Below are 18879 nucleotides of genomic sequence, written 5' to 3'. Positions count from 1 at the left end.
CGGGAACACTTTCACACTCTGGACCCAACTCTCAAGTACGAACAATCCTCACCGGCTCACACGCACACTTAACTCGCTTCCAGACTCTCACCTCCACCAGGGACACAGGGGACAGCCCTCACACTACACTGAGCCCCTCATAGGCTTGTTCTCATGCCACACAGACTCACGCATACATCCCAACAAGTCACTGAGCGGGAGGACGCCTTTTCACACAGATTCCTCACAGGCACGCACATTTCACACACAGGCCCACGTCATGGCCTGAACGCTAACCAGCCTGTTTTTGTTTGTTTGTTTGTTTGTTTGAGAAGGAATCTTGCTTTATCCCCAGGCTGGAGTGCGGTGGTATGATCTTGGCTCACTGCAACCTCCGCCTCCGGGTTCAAGCGATTCTCCGCCTCAGCCTCCTGAATAGCTGGGATTACAGGTGCGCCACCAGGCCTCGCTAATTTTTTTATTTTTAGTAGAGATGGGAGGTTTCACCATGTGGCCAGTCTGGTCTCGAATTCCTGAGCTCATAATCTGCCCGCCTTGGCCTCCCAAAGTGCTAGGATTACAGGCGTGAGCCGCCGCACCCAGCCTCAGCCTGAATTTTTTACCTGTTCTCACCCACTAATCACAGTGCCTCATAGTGGGCACTGGGTACTGAACTGAGCTGCCCGCCCCACCTGCACCATTTTCCATGTAAATCACTCACACACCAACTTTGAGTTACATAAATCACAGCCCCAGAGCCAGAACCACACCAACTCACACACCCAGGCCCAGACACAGACAGACCCTGCCAAAGCCCCATCACAGATGCTCTGGTAGATGGTAAAATCACAGCCCTATGATCTGTCTCCGACCCAGCGGCAGGCAGCAAACAGCACCAAGTCCCCGGGCCTCTCCATTGCCTACTCTCAGCTCCCCTCTTTTGCCTGAAATTTCCAGGGCAGCCCCAGGCTGATGGGTGGAGAGGAAAACTATGTGTGTGTAGCTCTGAGGAAAACCTTTTGAGTAATGATAGAGGAGGAGAATAAAACTGAAGTTTCCATTGTTTCCTGCGAGAGTTGCTAGGTTCCAGAAAGTCATGGCTGGGTTTGTAGCCAGGAGTGAGGTGATCTGTGGACAGAAGGAAATGCCCAGCTCACTGGGCAGCACCAGGCCTGGCTCCGGAAGCTATGTTCCCTGTGATAGGGGTCCGCAGGCTCCCAGGCACATTGGAGCCTCTCATCCAGGCATCTGGAGGTTTGAAAAAACACTGGCATCCTGACCGCCATCCCAGATAACTACCCTATCTCCAAAAGATTGAGTTCTTCTGTGCCCTGTGGGGCATATTTCTGCGGGACCAGCTCAGAGTTGTAAAGAACAGAAACCACATCCAGAGTAGTCAGGCCAACTCGCTGGTCCCAACCCAGGCTCCAGGCACAGCACTGAATAAGGTCTATCTCTGATCCACACAGGGAGATAGGGGCGGACAGAGGAGGGACGCCCAATCTTGGCCCTCAGCAAACTCTTAATCTGATAGAGGTGTGGGGAAGAACTGTCCCTGTCCCGGTATCGTCCTCAGTCTGATAGAGAATCCTGCCTCCACACCACCTAGCCGTGCAATCTTGAGCACATTATTCAACTTCCATGTCTCAGTCCCTGCATGTAGAAAATGAGAATAACGTTAAGACTTCTCTCTTAGGCCGGGCGCGGTGGCTCAAGCCTGTAATCCCGGCACTTTGGGAGGCCGAGACGGGCGGATCACGAGGTCGGGAGATCGAGACCATCCTGGCTAACATGGTGAAACCCCGTCTCTACTAAAAAATACAAAAAACTAGCCGGGCGAGGTGGCGGGCGCCTGTAGTCCCAGCTACTGGGTAGGCTGAGGCAGAAGAATGGCGTAAACCCGGGAGGCGGAGCTTGCAGTGAGCTGAGATCCGGCCACTGCACTCCAGCCTGGGCGACAGAGCGAGACTCCGTCTCCAAAAAAAAAAAAAAAAAAAGACTTCTCTCTTACTGTTGTTATGAGAATTAAGATGGATTAATATATTTCTTTTAAAAAACACAGCCATTTCAGACACATGGTAAACATGAAATAAGTGGTAGCCATTTCTCTTTTATTACTATTTCTGGTGTGTTCCCAGTCTAAAGAGAGAGACATGACTCGGCCCTTGGGGAGCTCAGGTCTGATAGAGGAGCAGCCTCCACAGCTACCCCAGGGACCTCCCGTTTGAGGGGAGAGCACACCAGGTTTGTGCTTGGAAACTCCCTGTCTGATGAGAAAGGCTTCAAAACTCCACTGACTTCAGAGCTGGCAGGTGGCCAGCCCTAGTGGCAGGATTTTTCCAAGGCCTTGCCTGTCCGTGGATTTGTCAGCATCCGTGACAAATCGCATTTCATGAGCTGCCTCAGTGTCTGTTCCCTACCTCGGGCCCTTTAAGTATCAGAGCTTTGGCTTCTTGGATGATTTGCTCATGAGCAAAGGGGGAAAAAAAAGGCAAACAAGCAACCCTTTGTAGACGTTTGGTCAAGACTAACCCAGAGCTATAAGTCTTGCTTCCTCAAAGGGGTTGAGGAAAGAGATGGTAAGGCCGACTGGGAACTGGAAGGAGCTGGGCTGACAGGCAGAAAGCAGGGAAATACGGCATGTTGAGAAAGTCTTCCAGGGCGGCTCCGGCAGCGGAGGATTGGTCATCCACCTATTTATTCTGCGTCCTCTCCTTCCCACTAAGGGATTTGGCTGGGTCTGTTTTCGTTTGCAGTCCTCGATATGTTTAGCAAATGCTCTCAAGTTGCTTTGTCTAGAGCCTGGCTATCTCCTCATATGGCTAAGAAGAGGAGCAGGCGCAAGGCCTTCTGTGCTTGGCAAAACCTTGGAGGCGCCCATAATCTCTCTGTGCGTATACAGAGTTCAGGGTGCTGGTCACACTCGAGGAAACAGCTCAAGTCTCATACGAGGTTCCCTGGGCAGGGAGAGACTGTAAGAACTTGGATAGGCAGAAACAGTCAAACAGCCTGACTTCTGAGAATAGGTGTTGGGGGTTCTGGAACCAGCAGCTGGAGTCTGTGGCTTACCTGTCCACTCCTCCAAATTCAATAAGACTTATCTTCTCCTGGCTTCCACTCCCATTCCAAATCTTTTCTCTGCCTGAGAGCTTATCACTCATCTTAATCACATTCCTTTGTCCATTCATTCATTCATTCATTCAGGGCTGCAGTGGACAGCTGGGCAGGTTGTTCACTGAACAAGGGTATGCGGCCAAGTGGGCAAATAGGAACTGTAATGGGCCCTGTTGTGGGGCTACATCTGCCCAGAATGGGTACTTTTTTTTTTTTTTTTTGAGACAGAGTCTCGCTCTGTCACCCAGGTTGGAGTACAGTGACACGATCTCAACTCACTGCAACCTCTGCCTCATGGGTTCAAGCAATTCTCCTGCCTCAGCCTCCCAAGTAGCTGGGATTACAGGCACATGCCACTACACCTGGCTAATTGTTGTATTTTTAGTAGAGATGGGGTTTCACCATGTTAGCCAGGCTGGTCTCGAACTCCTGACTTCAAGTATTCCACCCGTATCGGCCTCCCAAAGTGCTGGGATTACAGGCATGAGCCACTGCACCCAGCCCAGAATAGGTACTTTTTGCTAATATGAATGAAGGTACTGTAAGGCTAACTGTGTCCCTACATTCATTCAATAATGAAACGAAACACTACCCACAAGAGTTTCCATGCCCGGGTGGGAAAACAGATGCTAACAGAGTAACAATATGTCCTTGGGTGAAAATGGAGTCAGAAATTGGTGTGAAAGAGTTGAGATGGAGGAGAGGAAAGAATAACATAGTGCTGAAGAAGAGGAGGAAGAGGAGGCAGGATGTAGGTCTAAGCAGGCAGCAAAAGTTCCTGCTTAGGAACTTTTGCTAAGGAGAGGGCAGGAACCCCACAAGGCCTGGCATGATCTAGTCCTGACCATCAATCCAGCCACATCCTTTCCCCACCATAGTCTTTGCAGATGCTGTTCCTTCTCCTAAGTGCTTTTCCCAGTTAACACCCATCCCCCTTTCACTGTACTCTCCCTTAAGATTGAGTCCAAACATCACATTACCATAGAAACCTTCTCTGACCTCCCAAGCTAGGTCGCGTTCCCCACCACACTTTCCCACAGTCCCCCCGCCATGCTTTTCTTGTAGCATTTTTGACCATTGTAATTATTTGGAAGATCATTTAATATTATGAGGCATAATGAAGGCAGAGGGCATGAAGGTCTTGTTTCTGTCTTGGCCCCGATTATATCCCCTGTGAAGAGCACAGTGTGTGGCACAGAGTTGGCATTTGGATAATTGTTACTTAAATGAAAGAACGAGTAAGTTGGTTCAAACATGGCACACAGTGTAAATGTCCCTGTTTTGGTTTGTGCTTGGAACAAAGATAAACCCTGGGGAGTAAGCAGGCAAGGCAGTATATTGTATTATCCCCCATCCTTTCCAGCCGGGAAAACTGAGGCCCAGGAGACGAAGCAGCTTGCCCAGGTCATGCAGTCAGTAAGAGGTAGAACCGGGATTCCTGTCCATGCCGGTCTGATTCTAGAACTCCTGTTCTCAACCACACCCATTCTGCCTCCCCGTGGGCTGTTCTCAACTCTGGCCAGGCAGAATTGCGCTTCTCCCAGCTCAGGCAGAAGCGTGAATCTTCTGAAAGTGCCTTTGGATTTGACCCCCTGCCCCAACTTGCTGTTTCCCCACTACCCTTCATCATTATCCCTCACTTTCTTGGACTGGGGTCCCAGGCCCAAGGCAGGGTCCCCACACTGTACCTCATGGGTCACCTGCCATCTGAGATGCTCTTTGAAAAAGAGGTTCTTTGGTCAAAGAAGTTTGGGTACCCTGCGCTCTCTCCCACACTTTGACCATCTCAAGGGACACCAAAGCAGGAAGGTTTCTGAACAGGCCTCCAGCGAAGTCACCTGTGCAACTGTATGTAATCCAGCCTTCCTCAACCTCTTTGAGAACGCAACCCAGTAGATTTTATGGAAAATCCTTTTAAAATCTTAGAGGGCTGGGGTTTCTCTTAACACTTTGCAAATGCTGCCCCAGAGCCTGGCTCCTAGGCTGACCATAGATGGTCTTTATAATTTGAATTTGCACTCATGGCTCTTCACTCCCACCCCTCCCCTCCCATCCAGCCAGGCTGGAATTCTTACGGCTCCGTACACGCCCTCACATTCCTGCCTGCTAGCCCCTACTTCAGCTATAGAAGACTTCTGTGCGGGGCTCATGGTTAGAGTTCCATAAATGCTCCTTTCCCTTCCCTCGTCAGTGTAGACATTATGCATTTGATCTCATTGTGTATGTTTCGATGCATATGTACGATTTCATGTCTTGCTTTTCCCACTAAACTTTTTTTTTTTTTTGAGATGGAGTCTCGCTCTGTCGCCCACGCTGGAGTCCAGTGGCGTGATCTTGGCTGACTGCAAGCTCCACCTCCCGGGTTCATGCCATTCGTCATTCTCCTGCCTCAGCCTCCCAAGTAGCTGGGACTACAGGCACCCGCCACCACGCCCGGCTAACTTTTTTGTATTTTTAGTAGAGACAGGGTTTCACCGTGTTAGCCAAGATGGTCTCGATCTCCTGACCTCGTGATCCACCTGCCTCGGCCTCCCAAAGTGCTGGGATTACAGGCGTGAGCCACCGAGCACGGCCTTACTCACTGAATATTTTTTAGATAAACACGTTCTATGTGTCAGGAAGGAACAGAGCTACTTAAAAATGAGTCTGTGGTGCCAGTCCCCAAACTGTTTATTACCAGTCTGAGACGAGATAAGGAGTTTGCTCCAGGTGTATATCAACTGTTTCAATAAGCACAGCTTAGTGACAGTTTAGCTCAGTTGACACTTTTTTTTTTCCTGACCATTCGTGCCCGCATATTGGAAGCAGCACATAGATTTATATTCTGGTGCAAGCTCTTTGTGACGGATGATGCCCATGAACAATTCCTGGGCCAGCTACTTTGAATAGCATTGACATTGCCTTTGCTGTCGGGCGCGGTGGCTCACGCCTGTAGTTCCAGCACTTTAGGAGTCCAAGGTGGGCAGATCACCTGAGGTCAGGTGTTTGAGACCAGCCTGCCTAACATGGTGAAACCCCGTTTCTATTAAAAATACAAAAAAATTAACTGGGTGTGGTGGCATGCGCCTGTAATCCCAGTTGCTTGGGAGGCTGAGAAAAGAAAATTGCTTGAACTAGGGAGACAGAGGTTGCAGTGAGCTGAGATCACACCACTGCACTCCAGCTTGGGCAACAAGAGTGAAACTCTGTCTCAAGACAAACAAACAAACAAAGACATCGCCTTTGCACACAGTATTTCTGATAATCATTTGGTATCGTGTCTCATCAACACACTACCATTCATTATGTGACTGATGGAAATGTTGGCTATTTGAGCTGTTTCCAGGTCTTTGTCATTCACAAGGGCATTGCTATGAATGGCTGTGTGTGGATCCGTGTGTTCACTTTGCAGCTCCCTCAGTTTTTAAGGACCACAAATCCAAGGCTAGGGAGGTGGAATGGCCTCCGCAGGGATACAAGTGGCAGAGAGAGGCCTCCCACCCAGGCCTCCTGGCCACCCCCAGTCCCTTGTTCCTTCCTGCAGCCTGCACTGCCCTTCCTCCTAGACGGATTTTCCGTCCCTTTCATGATTTTCTTTGCTCGGCCGTGAGCTTTCTGCAGTATTCCCGCATGTTGTCTTTTGGAGCTTGAGAGAAATCCTTTTGGAATGTCCTGTGCCTTCTCTCTCCCAGTTCCCGGCTTTGTTCAATTGTTCACCAGAAATTCCTGCCCTGTTGGGAGGGGCCTGGGAGGCTGTTAAAGAGTTTGCCAAAAATGGTGGTACCCGCTCAGGGACAGCACACGGCCGAGGCTCTTTGCTGCTCCCACAGATTTCAGCTGACGGGGGGAGTGCGGGTGCATTTTGAGGTGCGAGTAGGTTGCCACTCAGGCCTCCTTTTTATGTTTCTTAGGTAGAGCAAGCAGGACCAGTCCTGTGAAGACAGAAGAGGCAGTAAGGGATCAAGGAGGGTCCAGGAATGGGGTGAGGGATGGGGAGGGCTGAGGCTTAGGAGAGTTAGGCCCATGAGGAAAGATTTGGGGTGGAGTGAGAATGAGGAATAAGATGAGCGTCTCTCTCTGGCACACACAACTTGGTAATAAAAAAGCTGCATTTCTTTTCAATTTCTCTTTTCTTTTTTTTTTGTGAGACAGGGTCTCCCTCTGTCTCCCAGGCTGGAGTGCAGTGGCATAATCTCGGCTCACTGCAGCCTCTACCTCCCAGGCTCAGGCAATCCTCCCACCTCAGCTTCCCAAGTAGCTGGGATGAAAGGTGCACACCACCATGCCCGGCTAATTTTTGTATTTTCAGTAGAGACAGGATTTCGCCATGTCACCCAGACTGGTTCTGAATTCCTGAGCTCAAGCAATCCTCCCGCCTCGGCCTCCAAAAGTGCTGGGATTACAGGCTCGAGCCACCACGCCCAGCCAAAAAGCTGCTTTTATTTTCTAGAATCACAGAAGTGACATCAAATTGTCTGTTTGAAAAGGACCACACCAGATTTTTTTAAATATACAAAAAAATTTAATGTCATGCAGTTATACCCAATGATACCAAATGATGCAGAGACCATTGGATTGGGCAACTGATACCATAGATGACCTTCGAGGAAATTTCTCCCTTTGTTTCCTATTTACTGGAAAGAGCGTGTTCCAGGTTTAGTCTGCCTTGTTCAGAACATTGGTATTGTGGGACAGGCCAAACCCATGTTAAATACCGTCCTTGCTTTTTCTAATTTAGTACATATTTTGGAGACCAAGATTTACTCCTCTTTCTCTTTGAATTTGTTTAATATATACTAAGAAAGAAATTGGGCCAGGCGCAGTGGCTCACACCTGTAATCCCAGAACTTTGGGAGGCCAAGGCGGGTGGATCATGTGAGGTCAGCAGTTCAAGACCAGCCTGGTCAACATGGCGAAATCCCATCTCTACTAAAAAATACAAAAATTAGCCAGGCATGGTGGTGGATGCCTGTAATTACAGCTACTTGGGAGGCTGAGGCAGGAGAATCGCTTGAACCTGGGAGGCAGAGGTTGCAGTGAGCCAAGATCACGCCACTGTCCTTCAGCCTGGGTAACAGAGCAAGATTCTATCTCAAAAAAAAAAAAAAGAAAAAGAAAAAAGAAAAGAAACTGCACTTTGACCATGAAATACTACTCAGTCATGAAAAGGAATGGAATAATGGCATTCGCAGCAACTTGGATGGAGTTGGAGACCATTATTCTAAGTGAAGTAACTCAGGAATGGAAAAATCAAACATCATGTGTTTTCACTCACAAGTGGGAGCTGGCTGGGTATAGTGGCTCATACCCAGTAATCCCAGCACTTTGGGAGGCTGAGGCTGGTGGATTGCCTGAGGTCAGGAGTTCAAGACCAGCCTAGCCAACATGGTGAAACCCCATATCTACTAAAAATACAAAAATTAGCTGAGCGTGGTGGCGGGTGCCTGTAATCCCAGCTACTGGGGAGGCTGAGGCAGGAGAATCGCTTGAACCCGGGAGGCAGAGGTTGCAGTGAGCCGAAATCATGCCACTGCACTCCAGCCTGGGCAACAAGAGTGAGACTTCATCTCAGAAAGAAAAAAAAAAAGTGGGAGCTAAGCTGTGAGGATGCAAAGGCATAAGAATGATATAATGAACTTTGGGGACTTGGTAGGGGGAAGGATGGGAGGGGAGTGAGGGATAAAAGATTACACACTGGGTACAGTGTACACTGCTCGGATGATGAGTGCACCAAAATCTCATAAATCGCCACTAAAGAACTTATCCAGCTAAGCAAACACCACCTCTTCCCCAAAACTATTGTAATAAAAATAAATAAATAAATAAAAAGAAGCTATACTTTGGATGAAAAGGACATTGGTTGAGGGTTAGAACCCTGGGTTGAAATCCCAGCTCTGCCACCAACTGCAGGCACTTGGGCAGTCACTCCCTCTCACTAAGCCTCAGTTTCCCCCTCTGCAAAATGGGGCACTGCAACCTAGCCTGGCGGGCTGGGGAGGCTTGAGAGCCTGTGTTTCAGGCCTCGGAAGCATGCCTGGCACACAGTGTGAGTGCTCAATGGGTGACGTACTTCTGCAGGTGTGAAAGAGTTTCCTTGGCCACTCCCTGCCACGGGGACACCAAGGCCACTCTTGAACACAAGGGGGACAGTACAGCAGGCTGTGGCATTGTCTGCAGCCAGCATGCTGCTTCCTGTTTACGTGGACCCTGCAGATGCATGGCTTGAACTGTAGACCCAGGAGGCTTCCTGTGGCCTCTGCATGGCCATGCGGCGCAGAGGACCTTCCCTAACAGGCTTATTTTCCCTGGATTCCGGCTGAATAACTTGTGGAAGGGATTTGTGAACAGTGAGTATCTATCCTGAGAAGCAGTTTGGGCCAAGGGCCAAGATCCTGTCTCTCTGGGATACAATCCAATCCCCAACGAATGAGAAAACCTCATTTGAGCACCTACTCAGTACAAGGCTCTATAATGACATCTACCATTCATTGAGCACCTACTGTGTGCATTTGCAGAACGCCTTCTGCTTGCAAGATGTTGTCCCCGTGAAGAGAATTACATTATTGTGTACCTATCATGCATATAGTACTCCGTAATGTTAATACCAAACGTTCTCTGAAAAGCCACTGTGTTCTGTGCACTTTAATCATCTTCATCATAATCATTTATAACTGACCACTCTGTGCCTCAGTTTGCTCATCTGTAAAATAAGGATAATGGTACCATCCTTAAAGAGTTGCTGTGCAGCCAGAGGCGGTGGCTCATGCTGTAATCCCAGCATTTCGGGAGGCCAAGGCAGGTGGATCACTTGAGGTCAAGAGTTCAAGACCAGCCTGGCCAACACAGTGAAATCCCGTCTCTACTAAAAAATACAAACATTAGCCAGTCATGGTAGCAGGCACCTGTAATCCCAGCTACTCAGGAGGCTGAGGCAGGAGAATCACTTGACCCTGGGAAGCAGAGGTTGAAATGAACCAAGATTGTGCCACTGTACTCCAGCCTGGGTGACCGAGCGAGATGTTGTTTCAGAAAAACAAACAAACAAACAAACAAAAAAACAGGCCGGGCGCGGTCGCTCACATCTGTAATCCCAGCACTTTGGGAGGCTGAGGCAGGTGGATCACGAGGTCAGGAGTTCGAGACCAGCCTGGCCAACATGGTGAAACCCCGTCTCTACTAAAAATACAAAAATTAGCTGATGTGGTGGTGCATGCCTGTAGTCCCAGCTACTCAGGAGGCTGAGGCAGGAGAATGGTGTGAACCCGGGAGGCGGAGCTTGCAGTGAGCCGAGATTGTGCCACTGCACTCCAGCCTGGGCGACAGTGAGACTCCATCTCAAAAAAAAAAAAAAAAGAAAAGAAAAAGAAAAAAATAAAGCAAAAAACAAAAAACCAAGAGTTAATTAATGTTGGCTGTCATCATTACTATTGTTAATTATTGAATATCCATTGCATGAGACCCTGCAATCATCCTTAGGAAAATACTAGTTATTATTACTGGGCACCTATTGAGCGCAAGGCCTGCAATCAACATTAATCTAATATTCAAGTCCCTATCGTGATCCAGAAGTGGACTAGATACTGGAGACCTTAAGAGCAGCACCCTAGGCAAGGATCTTACACTCTCATTGGGAGAAAGTGCACCGTTTTGGAGGTGAGCATCTCCAGGAGAGTCACGGACAGACCGCTCTGAGACCTCTGAGAACCAGGAAAATACAGTCCTGGAATGGGAAAGGTGGCTCTGGATGGCCAGACAGAGGCTTTGGGAGTCAGGACACCCTTGAACTATCTCCTGAACTGGGCCAAATGGATTCTAACAAGCTGTTTTCCTGCAAATGTTCACCTGGGGAATGGGTCATTGGCAAAATGAGAACCCACCAGACTAAGGCCAAAGTCTTCTCCCTGAGGAGGGAAGGGGTGCAACAGAGAAAGGAGTATGCCACATGCTACACTGTGGGCCCAGGGAGGATTGCCCTTGTCCTCCAGAGATGGAATAGAAGGGAGGGTGAATTCAGTGGGCCAGGAGTTTGGCCCTTTCCCTCCTCCTGCCCTGGGACCACTGTGGTGACCTCATGGTGGGGATACTCAGGTTTGTCACTTTGTCTGACTGGCCACCTGGTGGGCCTCCAGGTTCTGCAATACCTCAAGGTCAGCCCCATTCTGAAGTCTGAGCTGCTGTTGGCCTTCACATTGCCAGGGTTACGAGGAGAGCTCAAGCAATAAGAGACCTGAAGCTTGAAGTTTATCACCATATAGAAATGGGCGCTGAGGCCTGAAATGGCCCCTGGGTAGCCTGAGAAGATGGCTCAGGGTACAGAAGGCCTGAGTTCTTGGGTGTAGGTACTCTCAATCCTCAGCCTGAGAGTCTCTAGGCCTTGCCTGGGACCAAGAGGAGACACTCAGAAACATCAGAGTCTAAGGGCCCTTAGAGATCATCAGAGCTACTGCACCCTTGTTACAGATGGGGAATCTGAGGGCTGGAGTGAGAAGTGATATATCCAGAATGATCTCAGGGCAGGCTAGTGGTGGGACTAGGCTGGAACCCCCGTCTCCAGGGTCCCTTAGCCAGCAGGATGGCGGGTTGCTGAATGCCCTATGTTCCAGCACGAGGCTCAGTTGGGTCTCTGAAGGAGTGCCGCTGGAGCTCTTGGTGGCCCAGGGAACATTTTCCCAGATATTCCCAGCAAGAAATTCAGCATAGTGGGAAAAGGGGATCAGCTCATCTTGACCCTTCCAGCCCTCCCTTAACACAGAGAGAACCACTCTGCAGAGATTTCCCAAAAAGGGCCATCCAACTACCTGCCACTATCCCTCGTGGCCTGTTCCAACGCCTCTCACACCAGCCACCAGGAAGCTTTATTCTGTGTCTAACCTAGGCCCTGATCATTAAAATCACACCTTTAAAAGAATAAACATATATCAAGTACTTAGAACAGTTCCTGCTGTATAATAAGTACTCTATGAGTGCTTGTTATTGTTCTAATTAGTATTAATTCTACATTTCTGCTCACATGGGACTGTGCTAAAATCAACAATCCTGAAAAGAGAGGAATACACATAGCAGTTGGGAATGGACAGCCAGTCCGTTTCTTCACGTGGGGCAACCGAGGCTAAGGGAGGCCAGCAACCTCCTCAGTGATCCGTTCAGGATCTAAACCAGAGATTCCAAGCTGAGACTTGTGGGCTTCACATTTAGCCTGCAAGTATTTTTGTTCAGGCCACAGAGCATCATGACATTTTTAAATTTGTCACTGACATATAAAAATCAGGTCCCTGAGGCCGGGCGCAGTGGCTCATGCCTGTAATCCCAGCACTTTGGGAGGCTGAGGTGGGCAGATCATGAGGTCAGGAGTTCAAGACCAGCTTGACCAACATGGTGAAACTCTATCTCTACCAAAAATACAAAAATTAGCTGAGCATGGTGGCGTGTCCCTGTAATCCCAGCTACTCAGGAGGCTGAGGTAGGAGAATCACTTGAACCCAGAAGGCGGAGGTTGTAGTGAACCGAGATTGCGCCACTGCACTCCAGCCTGGGCAACAGAGCAAGACTCAGTCTCAAAAGAAAAAAAAAATCAGTTCCCTGGATTCTCTTGGTTTTTTTTGTTTTTTTTTTTTGTTTGTTTGTTTGTTTGTTTTTTTGAGACGGAGTCTCGCTCTGCCGCCCAGGCTGGAGTGCAGTGACTGGATCTCAGCTCACTGCAAGCTCCGCCTCCCGGGTTCACGCCATTCTCCTGCCTCAGCCGCCCGAGTAGCTGGGACTACAGGCGCCCGCCACCTCGCCCGGCTAGTTTTTCGTATTTTTCAGTAGAGACGGGGTTTCACCGTGTTAGCCAGGATGGTCTTGATCTCCTGACCTCGTGATCCGCCCGTCTCGGCCTCCCAAAGTGCTGGGATTATAGGCTTGAGCCACCGCGCCCGGCCTTTTTTTTTTTTTTTTTTTTTTTTGAGACAGAGTCTCGTTCTGTCGCCCGGGCTGGAGTGCAGTGCCGGATCTCAGCTCACTGCAAGCTCTGCCTCCTAGGTTTACGCCATTCTCCTGCCTCAGCCTCCTGAGTAGCTGGGACTACAGGCGCCTGCCACCTCACCCAGCTAGTTTTTTTTTTTTTGTATTTTTTAGTAGAGACGGGGTTTCACCGGGTTAGCCAGGATGGTCTCTATCTCCTGACCTCATGATCCACCCGACTCGGCCTCCCAAAGTGCTGGGATTACAGGCTTGAGCCACTGCGCCTGGCCCTCCTGGATTCTCTTATAAAGTCCTCAACCCATTCGAGAGGTGGGTTTAGACTAGGCAGTCCCTCTCCACCCAGCCACAGTCTCTATCACTCCCTGCTACTGCCCAGCCTAATTCTCTCATTTCACTTTTCCCTGCCTGGCCCCAGAGGCCCTTGAGTTTATAACCCTGATGTAAATGACCATGCCCCTCCAACAAAGTCTTAGAAGAAGTATTTTGCCACAGACGATTTATTTTCCACAACTGTAGCCTGAGGGGCATGTGTCCATTTCACGGTTGGCGTCGGTGTCACCACCAGCTTGGGGGTTTGGAGATGGGCTCAGGGGCACACCAGCCTGAGCAGATTGCTTCCCAGACCTTGGGCAGACAACCTAAGGCAAACAGCCCATTGACAAGCAAAGGGAGTTCAGGCAGCTTTGTACGCGGCCCTCGCGGCAGCACAGTAGTGAAGTTCTTGCAATGAGACCTGAGCGGATAACTCATGTTGGCGGAGTCGTCCAGGCACTGCAGGGCACTGGCACCCCTGAGGGACAGAACCATGCAGGTGTAACTTCGGGAGTAACTTTGGGGCAAGGGGTGGTCTTGGTGGTCTAGGTTGAGGGAGCTGGCAGCCCTTTCCAGGTAGTTGGCTGCAAGCTTTGGCAGGCTCTGCAATGTCTTATGGCAGCTGTTACAGGCATTGGGGAATCGGTCCAGGTAGTTGATGCCTTGGATGAGCTGGTCCAGGAAGGTGGGGCTGGAGGAGTCCGAGGGACAATCTCTACAGAGCAGGCAGCAGGGGCTGCCGTGGAAAGCAGGCTTTCTGGCCACCTTGGGGCTCACCAGGTGACTTGTTTCTGAGTACTTGGAGTAGCAGGGCTGGCCCATGCAGATTCTCCCTAGCGGAAGCCTAGTGGGGCTGGGGTTGAAGGGCTGCTCAGAGCAGCTGCTGCAGCTGCTGGACTCTGAGCCAGAGCCACGCTGGGTATGGAGGCACTTGAGGCTCTTAGCCTCATTCAGGAGGGTGCATTTGGTCCAGCCTGGAATTCGGGCTGGAAAGGATGTGTTGTTGGGATGGCCCAAGCGGCCGTCAGTGTTGGAATGGCTCGCCTGGTATCCAGACATCATCCTGGCGGGGTTCACAAAGCTTCGTGGCTGAGCAGTGACAGTGTCTGGAGATTGGTTACTGGTTATCGGGGCCTGGCAGGGACAGAGTTAGTTCAGCTCAACTGGGTTCCCTGCCGCCACCCTCCAGGCTTTCTCTCTAGGTGTTCCCTCTGCCCCCAGGGGTCCATGCTCTGCTCCTCTCCCCGTCCTCCTCCCAGGCCCAGGGATTCTCAAACTGGAAAACTGACAGCCTCTTCTTCGTAATGCATCAGGGAAAGCATAAGAGATGGGGCATAAGGCCAGATCATCATGATGACTGAGACCAAGGGGTCCACCTAGAAGTGGGGCAGTACCTTCTTTTCCTTTTAGCTTTAGCCCACATTTGGAAATTCCCATTCCCCCTTGAAGCAGGTACTCCAGAAGACCACAAGGACTGAATCTCTAATGGTGAAATTCCAAGCAGAGACACACCTTCTTTTGAAGTCATATCAAATGCTAACCATCAACCCTATAATGCACCCTGATACTAGAAACTGTATCTTAGCATGGATGCAATGCTATACACATTGTGTGCTGCACTCCTCACTGGGTGTCCCCTGGGGGCCAACTCCTTTAATTCCTGCTACAAATCAAGGAGGTAGTTACTATTCTATCACCAGCTGATGGGGAAACTGAGACTCAGAGGGATGACGGGACGGGCCTAAGGTCACACAGCTTGTAAGCGGTGGGGTCAGGGTAGCATCTCGGGTTTGTCTATTGACCCCTGACAGACAATGTCACATCATCAGGGTGAATCTGGCCTCCCCTGTAGCCTGCTAAGGATGAATTCTCACCACACCTGCTCTGCCTGCCTAGACGGGGGCCTTGGTGAGAAGTAGGGGCTCTAGGTAACCCTGTTAGTAAGTGGATCCTGACTTTAAGAACCCCAAATTGGGGTGAGGGCCAGGTGGCGTGATAAGCCCACTGATGGGGCTGGATTATGAGATCAGAACTTTTCGAGGAATTTGGCCTGGGTCCTCTCTGAAAGTACAGACTCTCCTCATCCACCCCACAAGGGAAGAAGGGATGGGGGTTCCCACTCTTCCTGGCCCAAACGTGGGTACTTCTCAGAGACAAAGGCCTTACCAGGCCAAAGAGATGTTCCATCCACTTAACCCCACCTCCTGACCCTGGACCCAGCCAGGGGCAGTGCCCGTCTCCATTGTCCCCTGGCTCCCCAGGACTCACTCCACCCCACCCCGCTAGTCAGAAGGAAGGCTCTGACTTCTCTCCCCTACTGCTACCAGCTTGATGCGGATTTTCCATGTCTGCCTAGTGAAAAGAGAGCAGTGTTTAAGCACATCCTACCCATCAAACAGCTGCCTGCCCTCCTTCCAGCCCGGGCCCCTCAGCTGCCCTTGTCTTTTGGGTCTGATATGGGTGGAATGTCCAGACCCTTGCCTCTTCCCTGCCTGGTCCAACCCCACCCCATCTCCTCCTCTGAAAAAGTAAGAGGCCAGGGAGGGCTAATCCCTGCAGGACGCTGCCCTTCCCTCTCCTGCTGCCTGGTCCCCGCCTGCCACCAGGGGCCTCTCCCTTCTCACTCAGTGTTTTAGGAGATAGATGATTTGGAGCTCCTCTTGCTCTCCTCGAAGGATGGCCTCATGCTGCCACTCTGGACTGCTGACCATGTCATGGAATCATGAAATCCTAGAGCTGGGAGGGGACTTCGAGGTCATCCTGGTCAGACCCCTGCCTCAGGGCCAGAGCCACTTTAAGCCTGCCAGGACAGATGGGCCCTATTTTTGAAACAAGGGTGGGGTGGCTGTTTTCCAGCGTTTGCCATTGGTTTTCTCGTGTTTAATGACGCCAAGAGCAAGGAAGATCTATGCTGGCTCAAATATAACTCCGGCTTGCAGTGGCCAGCCTCAGTCTCCGGACTCTTAGGGAGCAAATTTCAGAACTTTCAAAACCTAGTGCCCCTCGTTGGGGCCTCTGGTCTATAAGAGGCATCCAGTACATATTTGTTGAACCAAATAACAAAATTCTCATTTGAGGTCTCAAAATAGGTGCCAGGAAAATACTCTCTCCATCATTTTCTTCCCTCAAAAGTTGAATATATACAGTTGTACTTTTTATTTTGAATAATGTTGACTTACTGAAAACGTATAAGACAATGAACCCCATATACTCTTCATCCAAATCCTCTAATTATGAACACTTTTGCCATATTTTTCACCCCCTCCCTTACACACATACTTATTATTATTATTATTATTTTTTTTTGAGACGGAGTCTCGCTCTGCCGCCCAGGCTGGAGTGCAGTGGCCGGATCTCAGCTCACTGCAAGCTCCGCCTCCCGGGTTCACGCAATTCTCCTGCCTCAGCCTCCCAGTAGCTGGGACTACAGGCGCCCGCCACCTCGCCCGGCTAGTTTTTTGTATTTTTTAGTAGAGACGGGGTTTCACCGTGTCAGCCAGGATGGTCTCGATCTCCTGACCTCGTGATCCGCCCATCTCAGCCTCCCAAAGTGCTGGGATTACAGTCTTGAGCCACCGCACCCGGCCAGATACTTATTATTTTGAGAGTAAGTTGCAGACAACAGGATCTTTCACCCTGTTACTTCCATGTGTATCTCATGCTAGGAAAACAAAGACATTTTCTTTTCTTTTTTTTTTTTGAGATGGAGTTTCGCTCTTGTTGCCCAGGCTGGAGTGCAATGGCACAATTTCAGCTCACTGCAACCTCCACCTCCTGGGTTCAAGCAGTTCTCCTGCCTCAGCCTCCCAAGTAGCTGGGATTACAGGCATGCACCACCATGCCTGGCTAATTTTTTGTATTTTTAGTAGAGATAGGGTTTCACCATGTTGGCCAGGCTGGTCTCAAACTCCCGACCTCAGGTGATTCGCCTGCCTTGGCCTCCCAAAGTGCTGGGATTACAGGTGGGAGCCACCGTGCCCAGACTTTTTTTTTTTTTTTAAAGATAGAGTCTTGCTCTGTCGCTCAGGCTGGAGTGCAGTGGTGTGATCTCGGCTCACTGAAACCTCTGCCTCCCAAGTTCAAGCGATTCTTCTGCCTCAGCCTCCCCAGTGGCTGGGACTACAGGCACATGCCACCATGCCCAGCTAATTTTTGTATTTTTAGTAGAGACAGGGTTTCACCATATTGTCCAGGCTGGTCTCAAACTCTTTTTTTTTTTTTTGAGACGGAGTCTCGCTGTGTTGCCCAGGCTGGAGTGCAGTGGCCGGATCTCAGCTCACTGCAAGCTCCGCCTCCCAGGTTCACGCCATTCTCCTCCTTCAGCCTCCTGAGTAGCTGGGACTACAGGCGCCCGCCACCTCGCCCAGCTAGTTTTTTGTATTTTTTAGTAGAGACGGGGTTTCACCGTGTTAGCCAGGATGGTCTCGATCTCCTGACCTCGTGATCCGCCCGTCTCGGCCCCCCAAAGTGCTGGGATTACTGGCTTGAGCCACCACACCCGGCCTGGTCTCAAACTCTTGACCTCAGGTAATCCACCCATTTCGGCCTCCCAAAGTGCTGGGATTACAGGCGTGGCCACCGTGCCTGGCCAACAAGGACATTTTCTAACATATGTACACTGTAATGATCAAATTCAGGACACTGAACTTCACTATGGTACTATTATCAAATCTACAGCCCATATTCAAATTTCACCTATTATCCCTCTCATGTCCTTCATGGCAATTATTTTCCTGATTCAGGATTCATTTCGGGATCAGGCATTGCGTTTAGTTCTTACGACTGTTTAGACTCCTTCGACCTTTGTCTTTTATGACCTTGACATTTTTGAAGAGTGCATACCAGTTATTTTGGAGAATGTTTTCCAATTTGGGTTTATCTGATGTTTGCTAATGACCACATCCAGGATTACAAAGTTCTTTAGTAATAGAAACCCCTGTGTGGGCCCGTCACAATACACAGTCCACAGTCACTAGGAGTCTTTTGCCTGGGTTGGATAGTTACAGCTGCTGAAACAGGGAGCCAGGAGGAGGGATCAGAAGGGCTGCCCACAGCCGGCGGAAGAGGAGTGCAAGGGAGCTCCGTGGACCAGGGAAGCCGTGTCTACAGTTCCCTTGTGGGGCCTGAGCCAGGGCTTGGTTCAGCTCTGGGCGGGGTGGCTGGGTGGGCAGGCACCCAGCAAGAGGGCTGGGCCTCTCTAGGATGCTTGACCTGAAGGTCCCAGGCATCAAGATCACTACCCATTTCTGGCCTAAGAGGCACTGGAAATAGCTCTAGGACAATTATTTCAGGAAGATTGTGCTATTCCTCCATCTTCCCAGAAAGCCGGGCTGTGTCCTAGATCAGGACAGTCCCTCTGCGGCCTCCCACCTCCGGGGAACCTCCAGGCTCACTGAGGGTCACAGAGGCCTTCAGAGCCAGAAGGGGCTGGGAGTCAAGAGTGGGAAGCGGGAGCCCCCCTTCCTGGTAGGGGAGGGGAAGTTCTGGCCTTCGATCCTGGGCTCTTAGGGCCCGGGCTGGAGTTAGGCTGGG

The sequence above is a fragment of the Macaca mulatta genome, chromosome 1 (genome assembly GCF_049350105.2).
Source record: "Macaca mulatta isolate MMU2019108-1 chromosome 1, T2T-MMU8v2.0, whole genome shotgun sequence".
NCBI lineage: Eukaryota > Metazoa > Chordata > Mammalia > Primates > Cercopithecidae > Macaca > Macaca mulatta.
Note: the sequence above shows the minus strand (reverse complement) of the source record.